We start from the raw sequence: 16,650 nt of genomic DNA, 5'->3' as shown, positions 1-16,650 counted from the left end.
ATGGCGGATGGACACTTAGCTCACACGTGGGTTAGACTTCACCCCTTGTGAAATGGTAGTGTGTTCTGTTGCTTCACAGAGTCGCACAATACGCTGCACCCTGTTAGCAGTCTCAAGGTGCAGCTACAAGACACTAGTGGGATCCCTAAGAATCACCCCCACTAATCTAGTGATTGAACTGGCTCTGACTCTTGGTGGCTTTTGAGCCCAGGCCTGAGGATGCCCCAAGTCAGATGCACAGTTCAAGCGGGAATTCCCACCTTATACTGACGGTTGTCAGGAGATCGCACTGATGGCGCATGGTGCCATAGAGTTGGGCAATGCAACATGTGCTTAGTGTGCAGATAGCAATGTTGGCAGCTAGATAGCTTCCACCATTCGCGAGCAGTCAACAACATGAGGAATGGGAATGATTAAGGAGGTTTCATCCATCGACAGTCATTCATCTACACACACACATTGTCCGAGCGGCCATGTGCACCTTTTATAGCAGTAGCAGACCGGGACCTTCCAGATGGACCAATAGGAACCACAACTGGACCTGAGCATGTGACCCCTGACCTCCAATGGGAGGTCCTCCCGTGAGCATGCTCAGTATGCGAAAAGCAGCACTTAGTCCCAGAAAGGCCTGCTTGCTACTGGTCAGTACTGGCTACAAGGGGAGAGCCTGGAAAGGCAGCAGTAGCAAGCCGCACAGTATCAGCTTGAGCCTGATGCTGAGACCGACGTCTCCGCTGATCAGGTTCCACTGCAGCTGGAGAAAAATGGGAGACCACAGTGGACATGGTTTGAGATTCCCCCTGAACAGCGGCGGCAACTCGATACCTAACAGATGATAGACTTTAAATGTTTCTTGTAGCCATCTATAAGCTTATTGCACTTCTCAGCTGGTATTTTCTCTCACTCTTCCTGTGCAGCTTGTCCAAGCTCTTGAATGTTTGCAGGGTTCTTTTTCCTGGCTGGTTTCGGCTCACCCCAAAAATTTTCAATGGGATTGAGGTTAGGACTCAGTGCAGGTCATTTTAAAACTGTCCATTTTTTTCAACTATTCCCGTGTATTTTTGGATGTGTGCTTTGGGTCATTGTTTTGCTGGAAAACACATGATCCTTGACTCAAACCAAGTTTTCTTACACTGGTAGGACATGCTGCAAAATTTCTTGACACTTCTCTGATTTCATGAATCCTGTAATATGATCAAGAACTCCAGTGCCAGATGCAGCAAAGCAACTCCACGGCATTATGGATCCTCCACCATGCTTAACTGTTGGTAGATCTTATTTTCCTTATAAGCTTCATTGTGCCATCTGTAAACAAACTGTTGCTTTGCATTGCCAAAAAAGGTTTATTTTTGTTTCATCTGTGCACAGAACATTTTCCCAGAACATTTGTGGTTTATCAAGGTACTCTTTGGCAAAGATCAGTTGTTCCTTTTTATGTATTTTCTTCAGCAATGGTTTCCACCTTGGCATTCGCCCATAAGGCTATGCTTGGTTTAGTGTGCGGCGTGTGGTACTTGTTGAAACCATGAAACCTGACTGTTCTAGTTTGCCCTCAGGTCTTTGGAAATTTTATGTGGTGTTTTTTCACCATTCGCACTAACCTTCGAAGACATCTCTTGTCAATTTTCCGCTTTCCCCCATGTCTAGGGAGGTTCTTGATGGTCCCATCAGACAGCTCCTCTGTCTTCACCATTGTGACAAAGGAACAGGCACTACCATGTGGTTTTTTAAAACACAGAAATCATCATTCATTAGCTAGGTCATGTCACATGGGCACTGACAATTAATCACAGCTGATTCTCATTTGTGATTTTCAACAGGCAAATCAAAATGTGTTTCCACACTGATTTAACTTAAAGGGTGCCAATACAAGTATCGCAGCAAGCTTTAAGTTTTTCTATGTTTGCCTTCCATTGTTTTTTGTTTTAAATTATTGTTTAGCATTTGCTATTTTGTATTTAACACAAGTGCTCTATACAAATTAACTCTTTCACTTGATTATTTTTATTCTGGAGGTATTCCATATTATGTAAACTTGATGGGTGCCAATAATGATGAGCCGGACTGTAATTGCCAACACCCAAAATTTCCAAGGAGAACATTACCCAGATCATCACACTGCCTATGTCAACTTGCCTTCTTCCCATAATTCATCTTGCTGTCATTTTTTCCTTAGGCAAATGACAGTAACACACCCTGCCATCATCATTACATCAATTTTTTTTATCATACTAGGACAGCTTCTCCATTTTCAGTTTTAACCCCTTCACCTCGAAGCCTGTTTTCAACTTCCTGATCAGGCCATTTTTTTCTAATTCTGAGCACTGTTAATTTATGAGGTCATAATTCTGAAATGCTTCAACGATCCTGGTAATTCTGAGAATGTTTCCTCGTGACATATTGTACTTTATGATAGTGGTAAAATTTCTTCAACATGACTTGCGTTTGTGAAAAAAACTGAAATTTTGCAAAAAAATTTAAAAATTTCACAATTTCCAAACTTTTAGTGCGGAGCATAAGCAGACTGAGAATACAAGGAAAGACATAACAGGGAAGGAAGCTACAGACAAGGAGACCGAGATAGGACTAAGTTCAGACAAGGAAATGGAACAAAACAAGAAACAAGAACAAAGACACAGGGATCAGGATATTCTGCCTCCTGGAGGGCAGACAACAAGATCAAGGCAAGGCAAGGAGAAAAGCCTCTAGGGAGGGAGAAACACAGAGCAAGGCCAGGCAAACTCAGAAGCTAAACACAAACTGAGCTAACACATTGCACAGGCCCAGTCCACTGGGTGGAGCTGCACTAAATACTGGAGGCCTCTTGGTAATTGGTCAGGAACAGATTAGACAGGTGCACCTGATTCCTATAATAACCAGAGAGTTCAGGCACCGCCCCCACTATGAACACAGCCAGAAAGCATGCAGAGAAACAGAATATGGAGCTGGCAAGAAACAGAAACCACATCATGGCCTGGAGCAGTGGGTAAGATAGTGTGAGAGATGAGAGGCCATGCCGTGATGCCAGCAGAATTGTTACAGTGCATATTAGGTGTGTATGTATAATGTACATATTAAGTGTGTATGTTGTACATACTAAGTGTGTGTATAATGTACATATTATGTGTGTATAGTGTAGATATTAAGTGTGTGTAATGTGTATATTAAGTGCATGTGTTTACTGTTCATATTAAGTGTGTTTGTATAATGTACATATTAAGTGTGTTAATGTACATGTTAAGTGTGTGTAATGTACAGATTAAGTGCGTGTGTTTAATGTACACATTAAGTGTGTTTATACATATGTAGACTTAATATGTACATTATAAACACGCTTAATAGGTACCATATTTTTCCGAATATAAGACGCACCAGACCATAAGACGCACGCCAAATTTTCAAAAGTAAAACAGGGAAAAAAAATAATGTGTCAAATGGGGGTCTGTCTTACAGTCTAAATTCAGCCTACTGGGGGGGGATCATCAGTGCTGGTGGAGCGTGGTCACAGGGGTTGTTCGGTGGTCCAGTGATATGGCTCACATCCAAGACTGGTGTGGCAGGTTCGGTGGTGTTCTGTGTTGCGGGGGGCTCTGCTGGCATTTTGTGAAAGCCCGGAGGCCCCCACACATCCATTGCTGCGATGCGGTGGCCTCCGGGGAAATTGCTGCTGGTGGCGGCGCATGCTCAGATTGAGATCTCGGCAACGAGATCTCATCCCAAGATCTCTGGAGATGAGATCTCGGCACTGAGATCTCAATCTGAGCATGTGCTGCCCCCGGTTGCCATTTTCCAGGAGACCAACGCATCACAACAATGGATGTGTTGGGACCTCTTGGCTTTCACAAAATGCCAGCGGAGCCCCCCCCCCCCCCCCGCACCACAGAGCACCGCCGAACCTGCTTCACCAGTCTGGGTAGGGAGTGTGATCATCACCCTGCAGTGTTGGACGGGGACCGCCGCAGAATCGCCCGACTCCTGCTGCTGCCACACTACTTGTAAGTATATTCGGACTATAAGATGCACCCCCATTTTCCCCAAAAATTTTCTGGGAAAAAAGTGTGTCTGATAATCCAAAAAATACAATACATTGCACACACACTTAATATGCACAATATATACACACTTAATATGTAAATTATACATACACTTAATATGTACATTATAATGTACATATTAAGTGTATGTATAATTTACATATTAAGTGTGTGTGTTTAATGTTCATATTAAGTGTGTATAATGTACATATTGTGTGTGTATAATGGACATATTGCGTGTATATAATGTGCACATTTAGTGCGTGTATATAATGTACACTACCGTTCAAAAGTTTAGGGCCACTTAAAAATGTCCTTATTTTTGAAAGAAAAGCACAGTTTATTCCAATGAAGCTACCATTAAATGATTCAGAAATACACTCTATACATTGTTTATGTGGTAAATGACTATTCTAGCTGCAAACGTCTTGTTTGTAATGTAATATCTTCATAGCTGTATAGAGGCCCATCAACCATCACTCCAGTGTTCTTATGATACTTTGTGTTTGCTAACTGTGTAAGAAGGCTAATGGATGGTTAGTATACCCTTGAAAATCCTTGGGCAAGTATGTTAGCACAGCTGAAAACAGTTTGGCTGATTAGAGAACCTATAAACCTGACCTTCCTTAGTCTATTCTTGTTCTTAGAAATGAAGGCTATTCCATGAGAGAAATTGCCAAGAAACTGAAGATTTCCTACAACGGTGTGTACTACTCCCTTCAGAGGAGAGCACAAACAGGCTCTAACCAGAGTAGGTATGCCCCGCTGCATAACTAAGCAAAAAGACAAGTACATTAGAGTCTGTAGTTTGAGTAATCAACGCCTCACAGGTCCTCAACTGGCAGCTTCATTAAATAGTACACGCAAGACGCCAGTGTCAACGTCTACAGTGAAGAGGCGACTCCAGGATGCTGGCCTTCAGGGCAGAGTGGCAAAGAAAAACCATGTCTTAGACTGGCTAATAAAAGGTAACTGAGACCCCAGAGAACATGATTCGGGGATTTTTTACTGACCCCCGGGTTGCGATCGCAGGTAATTAACCGTTTACCGGCGGCCGTAAAAAAACAAAAAAAACGCGATTTCCCATTTAATTTATCTGTCCTCCGATGTGATCGCACATCAGAGGACTGAGAAATGGGGTCCCCGATAGCCCCCCGATACTCACCCGTCTCCCCCGATGCTCCTCGTGGCTCCCAATGGGCACCGCCATCTTTTCCGGGGAAAAAATGGCAGGTGCATGCGCAGTGTGCCGGCCGGCCGGCACCCGGCAGATCTTTGGGGTCTCGGGTGCCTTGGGTAGCCGAGACCCTAAAGAACATGATCGGGGTTGGATTTTACCGACCCCTGTTTTGCAATCGCCGGCAATTAACCATTTACTGGCGAACGCAAATAAAAAGCGGCGTGTCATTCTCTGTCCTCTGATGTGATCGCCCATCAGAGGACAGAGAAATAGGGGAATTCAGGGACCCTGTTATGCTTACCGGTGTCCCTGGGTCAACCTGCATACCCTCCTAGCCACCGGCTTCTTTCTCCGGGAAGAAAATGGCGGGCGCATGCGCAATGCGCCTGCCGTGATGTGCCAGCCGGCAAAGGAAGATTCTTCCTCTTCTTTTATTTTGTTCACTGTGAGATCCTATCACAGTGATCAAAATAAAAAAATAGTAAATAACCCCCTCTTTATCACCCCCGTAGGAAAAAATGATAAAATAAAAAGTATGTATTTTTATTTTCCAAATAGTGTTAGGGTTAGGGCTAGGGTTAGGGTTGGGGCTAAAGTTAGGGTTAGAGCTAGGGTTGGGGCTAAAGTTAGGGTTAGGGCAAGGGTTGGTGCTACAGTTAGGGTTAGGGTTGGGGCTAAAGTTATTGTTAGGGCTAGGGTTGGGGCTAAAGTTAGGGTTAAGGTTGGGGCTAAAGTTAGGGCTAGGGTTGGGGCTAAAGGTAGGGTTGGGGTTAAACTTAGGGTTAGGGCTAAGGTCGGTGCTAAAGTTAGGGTTAGGGCTAGGGTTAGGGTTGGTGCTAAAGTTAGGGTTAGGATTTGGGCTAAAGTTAGGGTTAGGGCTAAAATTAGGGTCAGGGTTGGTGCTAAAGTTAGGGTTAGGGCTAGGGTTGGGGCTAAAGTTAGGGATAGGGTTGGGGCTAAAGTTAGGGTTAGGGTTAAGGCTAAAGTTACTGTTAGAGTTGAGATTAGGGTTAGTTTTAGGATTAGGATTTGGATTAGGATTAGGGTTGGTATTAGGGTTAAGGTTGGCATTAGGGTTACATTTGGGATTAGGGTTAGGTTTGGGATTAGGGTAAATGTTAGGGTTGGGGTTAGGGTTAGGTTTGAGGTTAGGGTTGAGATTATGATTAGGGGTGTGTTGGGCTTAGGGATTTGATTACGGTTAGGATTAGGGTTAGGGGTGTTTTGGCATTAGGGTTGTGATTAGGGTTATGGTTAGGGTTGGGATAAGGGTTAGGGGTGTTATTGGATTAGGGTTATGGATTGGGTTGTGATTAGCATTAGGGGTGTGTTGGGGTTATGGTTGGAGTGGGGGATTTCGACTGTTTAGGTACATCAGTGGGTCTCCAAACGCAACAGCCAATTTTGAATTCAAAAAGTCAATTGGTGCACCCTCCCTTCTGAGCTCTGCCGTGTGCCCAAATAGTGGTTTACCCCCACATATGGGGTATCAGCGTACTCAAGACTGATTGGACAATTTTTGGGGCCCAGTTTCTCCTGTTACCCTTGCAAAAATAAAAAAATTGGGGACTAAAAACTCTTTTGTGGGGAAAAAATATTTTTTATTTTCATGGCTCTGCGTCAAACTTCTATGAAGCACTTGGGTGTTCAAAATGCTCACCACATATCTAGATAAGTTCCTTGGGGGTCTAGTTTCCAAAATAGGGTCACTTGTTGGGGGTTTCTACTGTTTAGTCACATCAGAGCCTCTGAAAATGCAACATGACGCCCGCAGACCATTCTATCAAAGTCTGATTTTTAAAACGTCACTACTTACCTTCCGAGCCCTGATGTGTGTCCAAACAAATTTTGGGGTCCAATTTCTCTTCAAAGTGCTCACCACACATCTAGATAAGTTCCATTGGGGGTCTAGTTTCCAAAATGGGTTCACTTGTGGGGGTTTCTACTGTTTAGGTACATCAGGGGCTCTGCAAATGCAACATTTTGCCCGCAGACCATGCTATCAAAGTCTGCATTCCAAAACGGCGCACCTTCCCTTCCGAGCTCTGCCATGCGCCCAAACAGTAGTCCCCCCTAGATATGGGGTATCAGCGTACTCAGGATAAATTGCACAATAAATTTTGGTGTCCAATTTCTCCTTTTACCCTTGTGAAAGTAAAAATCTGGGGGTGAAAAGATCATTTTTGTGGAAAAGAATGTGTTTTTTTATTTTCATGGCTCTACATTATAAACTTCGGTAAAGCAGTTGGGGGTTCATAGTGCTCACCACACATCTAGATAAGCTCATTGTGGGGTCTAGTTTCCAAAATGGGGTCACTTGTGGGGGTTTCTACTGTTTAGGAACATCAGGAGCTCTGCAAATTCAACATGACGTCCGCAGACCATTCCATCAAAGTCTGCATTTTAAAACGTCACTACTTCCCCGATGTGTGCCCAAACAGTGGTCCCCCCCATATGGGGTATCAGCATACTAAGGACAAACTGGACAACAAATTTTGGGGTCCAATTTCTCCTGTTCCCCTTGAGAAAATAACAAATTGCGAGCCAAAAATCATTTTTGAGGGAAAAAAGGATTTTTTTTATTTTCATGGCTCTGCATTATACAGATCTGTGAAGCACTTGGGCGTTCAAAGTGCTTACCACACATCTAGATAAGTTCCTTGGGGGGTCTAGTTTCCAAAATGGGGTCACTTATTGGGAGTTTCTACTGTTTAGGTACATCAGGAGCTCTGCAAATGCAACATGACGCCGGCAGACCATTCCATCAAAGTCTGCATTTTAAAACGTCACTACTTCCCTTCCAAGCCCCGATGTGTGCCCAAACACTGGTTTCTCCCCACATATGGGGTATCAGCGTACTATGGAAAAACTGGACAACAAATATTGGGGTCCAATTTCTCCTGTTACCCTTGAGAAAATAAAAAATTGCTAGCTAAAATATCATTTTTGAGGAAACAAAAAGTATTTTTTATTTTCATGGCTATACGTTATAAATTTCTGTGAAGCACGTGGGGGTTCAAAGTGCTCACCACTCATCTAGATAAGTTCCTTAATGGGTTTAGTTTCCAAAGTGGAGTCACTTGTGGGGGGTTTCCACTGTTTAGTCACATCAGGGGCTCTCCAAACGCGACATGGCGTCCGATCTCAATTCCAGCCAATTCTGAATTGAAAAAGTCAAACGGAATTCCTTCTCTTCCAGGCTCTGCCATGCTCCGAAACTGTGGTTTACCCCCACATATGGAATATTGGCATACTCAGGACAAATTGCACAACAACTTTTGGGGTCTAATTTCTCCTGCTACCCTTGTGAAAATAAAAATTTGGGGGCGAAAACATAATTTTTGTAGAAAAAGTGCAATTTTTTATTTTCACGGCTCTACTTTATAAACTTCTGTGAAGCACCTGGGGGTTGAAAGTGCTCACCACTAGTGTTGAGCATTCCGATACCGCAAGTATCAGGTATCGGCCGATATTTGCGGTATCGGAATTCCGATACTGAATTCCGATACTTCCCGCGTATCGGATACCGGAATCGGAAGTTCCCAGAATTCAAATTGAACGCAGCAGCCAATGAGGAATGAATGAAAGTGTGGGCACATCCTGTTTAGCATGGTGGGCATGTAAGTACTGGCAAGGCTGGGATTGGCTGCTGAAATGATGTCACTCTGCACTATAAAAAAGCGCTGCCGCCATTTTGCGCTCACTCTGCTGTGATTTCAGTTAGGGACAGGACGCTGTGTTCTAACTGAGGGCCAGTTGAGCTTGCTAATTGCTTTATTTTCCTTTCCAAAGGCTAATTTAGCAAAACGCTGTGTGTTCTTCACTGTTCACCTTGCTCTTGCCTTGCAGCGCTGTTTTAACAGCGTTCTGCAAGGTCTCTGTGTGTGTGTGTGTGTGTGTGCAGCTCACTCTGTAGTCTGTGTGCAGCCATATACCCGGTTGTATTCAGCTCAGGGGGGGTTCACACTGCCTCACACAGTTGTTCTTTTTTGCTCTTAGTGCAGCCTGCTGCACATTTTTTCTCAAATTTCCTATTAGTGTTTTTCCACCAGTCTCCAGCTCTATTGTGGAAAAACACTACATAGGATAACCTAGAGGGGGGTTTTTGGGCCTTGCAGCGCCGTTTACGGCTGTCTGCACGGTCTCCGTGTGAGCCCAGCTCGCCCTGTAGTCTGTGTGCAGCCATAGCCGGTTGGATTCAGCTCAGGGTTCGTTACTGGCTCATACCTTGAGAAAAATTTTCCTTTTTTTCAAATAGTGCAGCCTGTTTAAAATTTGAAAAAAAAAATTCCTATTAGTGTCTTTCCACTCGTATCCAGCTAAATAGTGAAAAAACACTATATAGGATAACCTAGAGGAGGGTTTTTTGGCCTTGCAGCGCCGTTTACGGCTGTCTGCACGGTCTCCGTGTGAGCCCAGCTCGCCCTGTAGTCTGTGTGCAGCTATAGCCGGTTGGATTCAGCTCAGGGTTCGTTACTGGCTCATACCTTGCGAAAAATTTTCCTTTTTTTTCAAATAGTGCAGCCTGTTTAAAATTTGACAAAAAAAAATCCTATAAGTGTCTTTCCACTCGTATCCAGCTAAATAGTGGAAAAACACTATATAGGATAACCTAGAGGAGGGTTTTTTGGCCTTGCAGCGCCGTTTACGGCTGTCTGCACGGTCTCCGTGTGAGCCCAGCTCACCCTGTAGTCTGTGTGCAGCCATAGCCGGTTGGATTCAGCTCAGGGTTCGTTACTGGCTCATACCTTGAGAAAAATGTTCCTTTTTTTGAAATAGTGCAGCCTGTTTAAAATTTGAAAAAAAAAAAATTCCTATTAGTGTCTTTCCACCAGTCTCCAGCTCAATTGTGGAAAAACACTACATAGGATAACCTAGAGGTTTTTTTGGGGGCCTTGCAGCGCCGTTTACGGCTGTCTGCACGGTCTCTGTGTGAGCGCAGCTCGCCCTGTAGTCTGTGTGCAGCCATAGCCGGTTGGATTCAGCTCAGGGTGCGTTACTGCCTCATACCTTGAAAAACAATTTCCTTTTTTTCAAATAGTGCGTCCAGTTTAAAATTTGAAAAAAAAAATTCCTATTAGTGTCTTTCCACTTGTATCCAGCTAAATAGTGGAAAAACACTATATAGGATAACCTAGAGGAGGGTTTTTTTGGCCTTGCAGCGCCGTTTACGGCTGTCTGCACGGTCTCCGTGTGATTTAAACTAGCTCTGTAGCCCGATCTGCACCAAAAAAAAAGTTAAGTTCACCAAACACAACTTAACACTTGTGTAGGCCACATTTGAAAAATAATAAAGTTTAGTCCACAATTTACAACATTAGTGTTTCTTACACCTGTTAGGAGGAGCATTACAGGAATAAGCACACTAAGGCCTTAGTACTTTTCTGCTTATCTTTATCTGTCAACCAAGATGAAGAGGGCAGGGAGTAAGGCACGTGGGCGTGGGCGCGGAGCAGGGAGAGGAGCAGGGAGAGGACGTGGTGATTCTGTGCCTGCTGCGGGCGCCGGTGACTCGTCGTCACTCAGTTTCAGCAGGGAACAGTCCTTCATGCGCAGCTTTGTCGGAGAGCGCCGTGCACCGCTGCTGCGTGAAGACCAAATTGAAGCCGTTGTCGGGTGGATGGCAGCTAACGCCTCGGCATCGACTTCAGTTAGTGCCACATCCTCTCAGGCACAGAGCACTGGAGAGCAGCCATCTGTCTCCTCACCACCTGCCAAATTGGCCAGGCAGTCAGAGAGCCCAGGACAGGAGCCGTCTCTACTTCTGTTCTCTGAATCTCTTGGCTTGGAAACAGGGGGCCAGCCAAGCAGCATTGGAGAAATGGAAGAAGAGGCAGTGTGCAGTGATGCCCAACACCTTTTTCTCTCTGACTCTGAAGAGGCAGGTGGGCCAGTGCCTCCGGTGACCACAGCGCAGTACGCATCTGATGATGAAACTCAGGTGCCGCTTTCTCGTGCGTACTGTGCTGCTGAGACTACCCAGGAGGAGCAGTTGGTGGCAGAGGGTAGTGGAGATGATGAGGTCCTTGACCCATCGTGGCGTGAGGAACAGGAAGGTGGTGGGAGCAGCTCAGAGGAAGAGCTTCCTCTTACGGGCCAAAGAGGGAGAGGGAGGGGGAAGACTGCGGAGCCTGTAGCCTCCACTTTGGCACCCGTTAGGAGCCTGTCTCTTTCCAAAGCCAAAAAGGGCGCTCCCAAGACTTGCAGTGCCTGGTCCTTTCTTGACACAGTTGCAGATGACATTTGTTTTGTCAAATGCAAGCTGTGTCATCATAAAGTAAAAAGAGGGAAAAATGTCAGCAACCTCAATACCACAAATATGTGGAAACATGTGCGGACCAGGCACGCGGTGGAGTTACAGAAACACACTGAAGATGTAGGCCAACCAACAGCGGCAGCTACCACCTCTTCAGCTCGTGTTGCCTCTTCCTCCAGCTCACGCACAGCTGGTTTGGCTTCCTCCCAGAGACCTTGTGTAATTCCACCCACAGCACCACCTTCCCAGTCATCCTCACACTCCCAGTCTACTCTACAGCCATCGGTAGTACAGGCATGGGAGAAAAGGCGGGCATTCTCGGCCAACCACCCCCGAGCACAGGCTCTGAATGCAGGCATTGCCAAACTGTTGTCCCTGGAAATGCTCTCGTTCAGGCTGGTGGAGACTGACAGCTTCCGTGACTTGATGGCATTGGCAGTCCCACAGTACAAGGTGCCCAGCCGCTTTTACTTCAGCAGGCAGGCTGTCCCTGCCCTGCACAGGCATGTTGAGGCAAACATAAAACATGCGCTACTGAACGCCGTCAGTAGCAAGGTCCACCTCACCACCGATGCGTGGACCAGTCAGCATGGACAGGGGCGATATGTTTCCCTCACTGCCCATTGGGTTAATGTTGTTGAGCCAGGTACAGATCGTGCGAGTGGCGCAGGACGTGTCCTGCCCACTCCAAGGATTGCAGGAATCCAGTCTGTACGCATCGACTCCTCCTCTTACACCAGTTCCTCTGATTCCTCTCTGCAGGATCCGTCACAGTCCACCCCCACATGGACCCGTGAACGTTTACCTATGACCGACATGAGCACAGCCGTGGCCAAACGTCAGCAGGCCGTCTTGAAACTAGTTTCATTGGGGCATCGAAGCCACACAGCGCAGGAGCTCTGGAATGCCATAAAGCAGGAGAGCGATGTGTGGTTACTGCCAGCGAATCTCCAGCCAGGCATGGTAGTGTGTGACAATGGCCGAAATCTGGTGGCAGCTTTGGCCCTTGGCAACCTCACTCACATCCCATGTCTGGCACATGTGCTCAATTTGGTTGTGCAGAGTTTTCTGAGGGACTATCCGGATCTTGATGCCCTGCTGCACAAGGTCCGCCTAGAGTGTGCTCACTTGCGGCGTTCCAGCTTGGCCAGATCCCGCATTGCTGCTCTGCAGCGCCGATTCTGCCTTCCGGAACACCGCATCATATGTGACCTACCTACCCGGTGGAATTCCACGTTACATATGTTGGAGCGGTTGTGTGAGCAGCAGCAAGCAGTTATGGAGTACCAGCTGCATCAGGCGCAAAGAAGTCGCAGTCAGCGCCGATCAGACTTCACAACCACAGAGTGGGCCACTATGAAGGACGTCTGCCAGGTTTTGCGTCCTTTTGATTATTCCACGCGGATGGCAAGTGCAGATGATGCACTAGTCAGCATGACTGTCCCCCTTATCTGCCTGCTTCAGCAAACTTTGCAAGGGTTAAGGGATGATGTGGTGGAAGAGGTGGAGGATGAGGAGTCACCTTTTCCATCAGCTTCTGGAGAGTCAGCGCCACGTGGTTCCTCACAAAGGGGTACGCAGGGGCCAATTTGTGAGGAGGATGAGGAGGAGTCAATGGAGGAGGAAGAGCTCCGTCCAGAGGAGGGAGCGACACAATTGTCCAGTGGTCAGTGTGTACAGCGAGGGTGGCTCAAGAATTGCTGTAGGAAAGAGGGGTTTGGGTTCCTGCAGAACTGGGCCGACTTCTCAGTTGGCTACAGGCTCTACGCTAGGGACGGGCTGCACCTCAATGGGGAGGGTGCAGCTGTGCTGGGGGAGAGAATGGCTAGAAGGTTGGAGGAGTGTTTAAACTAGGAATTGGGGGGGAGGGTATTCATTTTATAGGAGGGGAAGATAGTGCAGACAGAGTCCTGGGCACAAATAAGGAAGTTGGGGGTGGCGGTGGCATGGGGGGTGGGGTCAGAACAGTTAATAATTTAAGAAATAGAAGTACAGAGAGGAACATAAAGTGCATGTATACTAATGCCAGAAGCCTCGCCAACAAAATGGACGAATTAGAACTAATGTTGTTGGAGCATAATTATGACATGGTGGGGATATCTGAAACGTGGCTGGATGAGAGCCATGACTGGGCTGTTAACTTGCAGGGCTATAGCCTGTTCAGAAATGACCGTACAGATAAGCGAAGGGGAGGGGTGTGTCTATATGTAAAATCATCCTTAAAACCCATCCTGCGCGATAATATAGGTGAATTTAATGAAAATGTAGAATCCCTGTGGGTGGAGATAAGGGGAGGGGGAAAAAATAATAAATTACTGATAGGGGTTTGTTATAAATCTCCAAAAATAATGGAAGCAATGGAGAATATCCTAGTAAAGCAAATAGATGAAGCTGCGACTCAAGGAGAAGTCATTATTATGGGGGACTTCAACTACCCTGAAATAGATTGGGGAACAGAAACCTGCAGTTCCAGCAAAGGTAATCGGTTTTTGACAATTATGAGAGACAATTACCTTTCACAACTGGTTCAGGACCCAACAAGAAGGGGGGCACTGCTAGACCTAATATTAACCAACAGGCCAGACCGCATATCAAATTTAAGGGTTGGGGGTTACTTGGGAAATAGCGATCACAAAATAATAAGTTTTCATGTATCCTTTAAAAAGATGTGTAGTAGAGGGGTTACAAGGACACTAAACTTCAGGAGGGCAAATTTCAAACGGATGAGAGAGGATCTTGGTGCAATTAACTGGGACGATATCCTGAGACACAAAAATACACAGAGAAAATGGGAGACGTTTATTAGCATCCTGGATAGGACCTGTGCACAGTATATACCGTATGGGAATAAACATATTAGAAATAGGAGGAAACCAATATGGCTAAATAGAGCTGTAAGGGGCGCAATAAGGGACAAAAAGAAAGCATTTAGAGAATTAAAGGAAGTAGGTAGCGAGGAGGCATTAAATAAATACAGAAAATTAAATAAATTCTGTAAAAAGCAAATCAAGGCAGCAAAGATTGAGACAGAGAGACTCATTGCCAGAGAGAGTAAAAATAATCCTAAAATATTCTTTAACTACATAAATAGTAAGAAACTAAAAAATGATAGTGTTGGCCCCCTTAAAAATAGTCTGGGTGAGATGGTGGATGAGGATGAGGAAAAAGCCAATATGCTAAATGACTTTTTTTCATCAGTATTTACACAAGAAAATCCCATGGCAGACAAAATGTCTAGTGATAAAAATTCCCAATTAAATGTCACCTGCTTAACCCAGCAGGAAGTGCGGCGGCGTCTAAAAATCACTAAAATTGACAAATCTCCGGGCCCGGATGGGATACACCCTCGAGTACTGCAGGAATTAAGTACAGTCATTGATAGACCATTATTTTTAATCTTTAAAGACTCCATAATAACAGGGTTTGTGCCACAGGACTGGCGTATAGCAAATGTGGTGCCAATATTCAAAAAGGGAACAAAAACTGAACTCGGAAACTATAGGCCAGTAAGCTTAACCTCTACTGTGGGTAAAATCCTGGAGGGCATTCTAAGGGACGCTATACTGGAGTATCTGAAGAGGAATAACCTCATGACCCAGTATCAGCACGGGTTTACTAGGGACCGTTCATGTCAGACTAATTTGATCAGTTTCTATGAAGAGGTAAGTTCCGGATTGGACCAAGGGAACCCAGTGGATGTAGTGTATATGGACTTTTCAAAAGCTTTTGATACGGTGCCACACAAAAGGTTGATACATAAAATGAGAATAATGGGGATAGGGGAAAATATGTGCAAGTGGGTTGAGAGCTGGCTCAGGGATAGGAAACAAAGGGTGGTTATTAATGGAGCACACTCGGACTGGGTAGCGGTTAGCAGTGGGGTACCACAGGGGTCAGTATTGGGCCCTCTTCTTTTTAACATATTTATTAATGACCTTGTAGGGGGCATTCAGAGTAGAATTTCAATATTTGCAGATGACACTAAACTCTGCAGGGTAATCAATACAGAGGAGGACAATTTTATACTACAGGATGATTTATGTAAACTAGAAGCTTGGGCTGATAAATGGCAAATGAGCTTTAATGGGGATAAATGTAAGGTCATGCACTTGGGTAGAAGTAATAAGATGTATAATTATGTGCTTAATTCTAAAACTCTGGGCAAAACCGTCAATGAAAAAGACCTGGGTGTATGGGTGGATGACAAACTTAAATTCAGTGGCCAGTGTCAGGCAGCTGCTACAAAGGCAAATAAAATAATGGGATGCATTAAAAGAGGCATAGATGCTCATGAGGAGAATATAATTTTACCTCTATACAAGTCACTAGTTCGACCACACTTAGAATACTGTGCACAGTTCTGGTCTCCGGTGTATAAGAAAGACATAGCTGAACTGGAGCGGGTGCAGAGAAGAGCGACCAAGGTTATTAGAGGACTGGGGGGTCTGCAATACCAAGATAGGTTATTACACTTGGGGCTATTTAGTTTGGAAAAACGAAGACTAAGGGGTGATCTCATTTTAATGTATAAATATATGAGGGGACAGTACAAAGACCTTTCTGATGATCTTTTTAATCATAGACCTGAAACAGGGACAAGGGGGCATCCTCTGCGGTTGGAGGAAAAAAGGTTTAAGCATAATAACAGACATGGATTCTTTACTGTAAGAGCAGTGAGACTATGGAACTCTCTGCCATGTGATGTTGTAATGAGTGATTCGTTACTTAAATTTAAGAGGGGACTGGATACCTTTCTGGAAAAGTATAATGTTACAGGGTATATACACTAGATTCCTTGATAGGGCGTTGATCCAGGGAACTAGTCTGATTGCCGTATGTGGAGTCGGGAAGGAATTTTTTTCCCCAATGTGGAGCTTACTCTTTGCACATGGGGTTTTTTTGCCTTCCTCTGGATCAACATGTTAGGGCATGTTAGGTTAGGCTATGGGTTGAACTAGATGGACATATAGTCTTCCTTCAACCTTAATAACTATGTAACTATGTAACTATGACGAGCGGGCAGAGATCATGTCTCAAGCAGGGGACAGCGTTTCTGGGCCAGTTGGCACTCTGCAGCACATGGTGGATTTCATGCTGCAGTGCCTGAGAAACGACCGCCGCATCGACCACATTCTCAACATGCCTGATTATTGGGTGTTCACCCTCCTCGATCCTCGCTA

General features: G+C 45.2%; 1 protein-coding gene across 4 annotated transcripts in view; it reads left to right on the top strand.

Moving 5' to 3' along the window:
* CACNA2D1 (calcium voltage-gated channel auxiliary subunit alpha2delta 1) overlaps positions 1 to 16,650 on the top strand; it is a 1,366,870-nt gene that overhangs the window by 435,929 nt on the left and 914,291 nt on the right. The window lies entirely within an intron of this gene.

The sequence above is a fragment of the Ranitomeya imitator genome, chromosome 4 (assembly GCF_032444005.1).
Source record: "Ranitomeya imitator isolate aRanImi1 chromosome 4, aRanImi1.pri, whole genome shotgun sequence".
NCBI classification, from domain to species: Eukaryota; Metazoa; Chordata; class Amphibia; order Anura; family Dendrobatidae; genus Ranitomeya; species Ranitomeya imitator.
The sequence above is the reverse complement of the archived record's forward strand: the minus strand, read 5'-3'. Positions and strand labels throughout refer to the sequence as shown.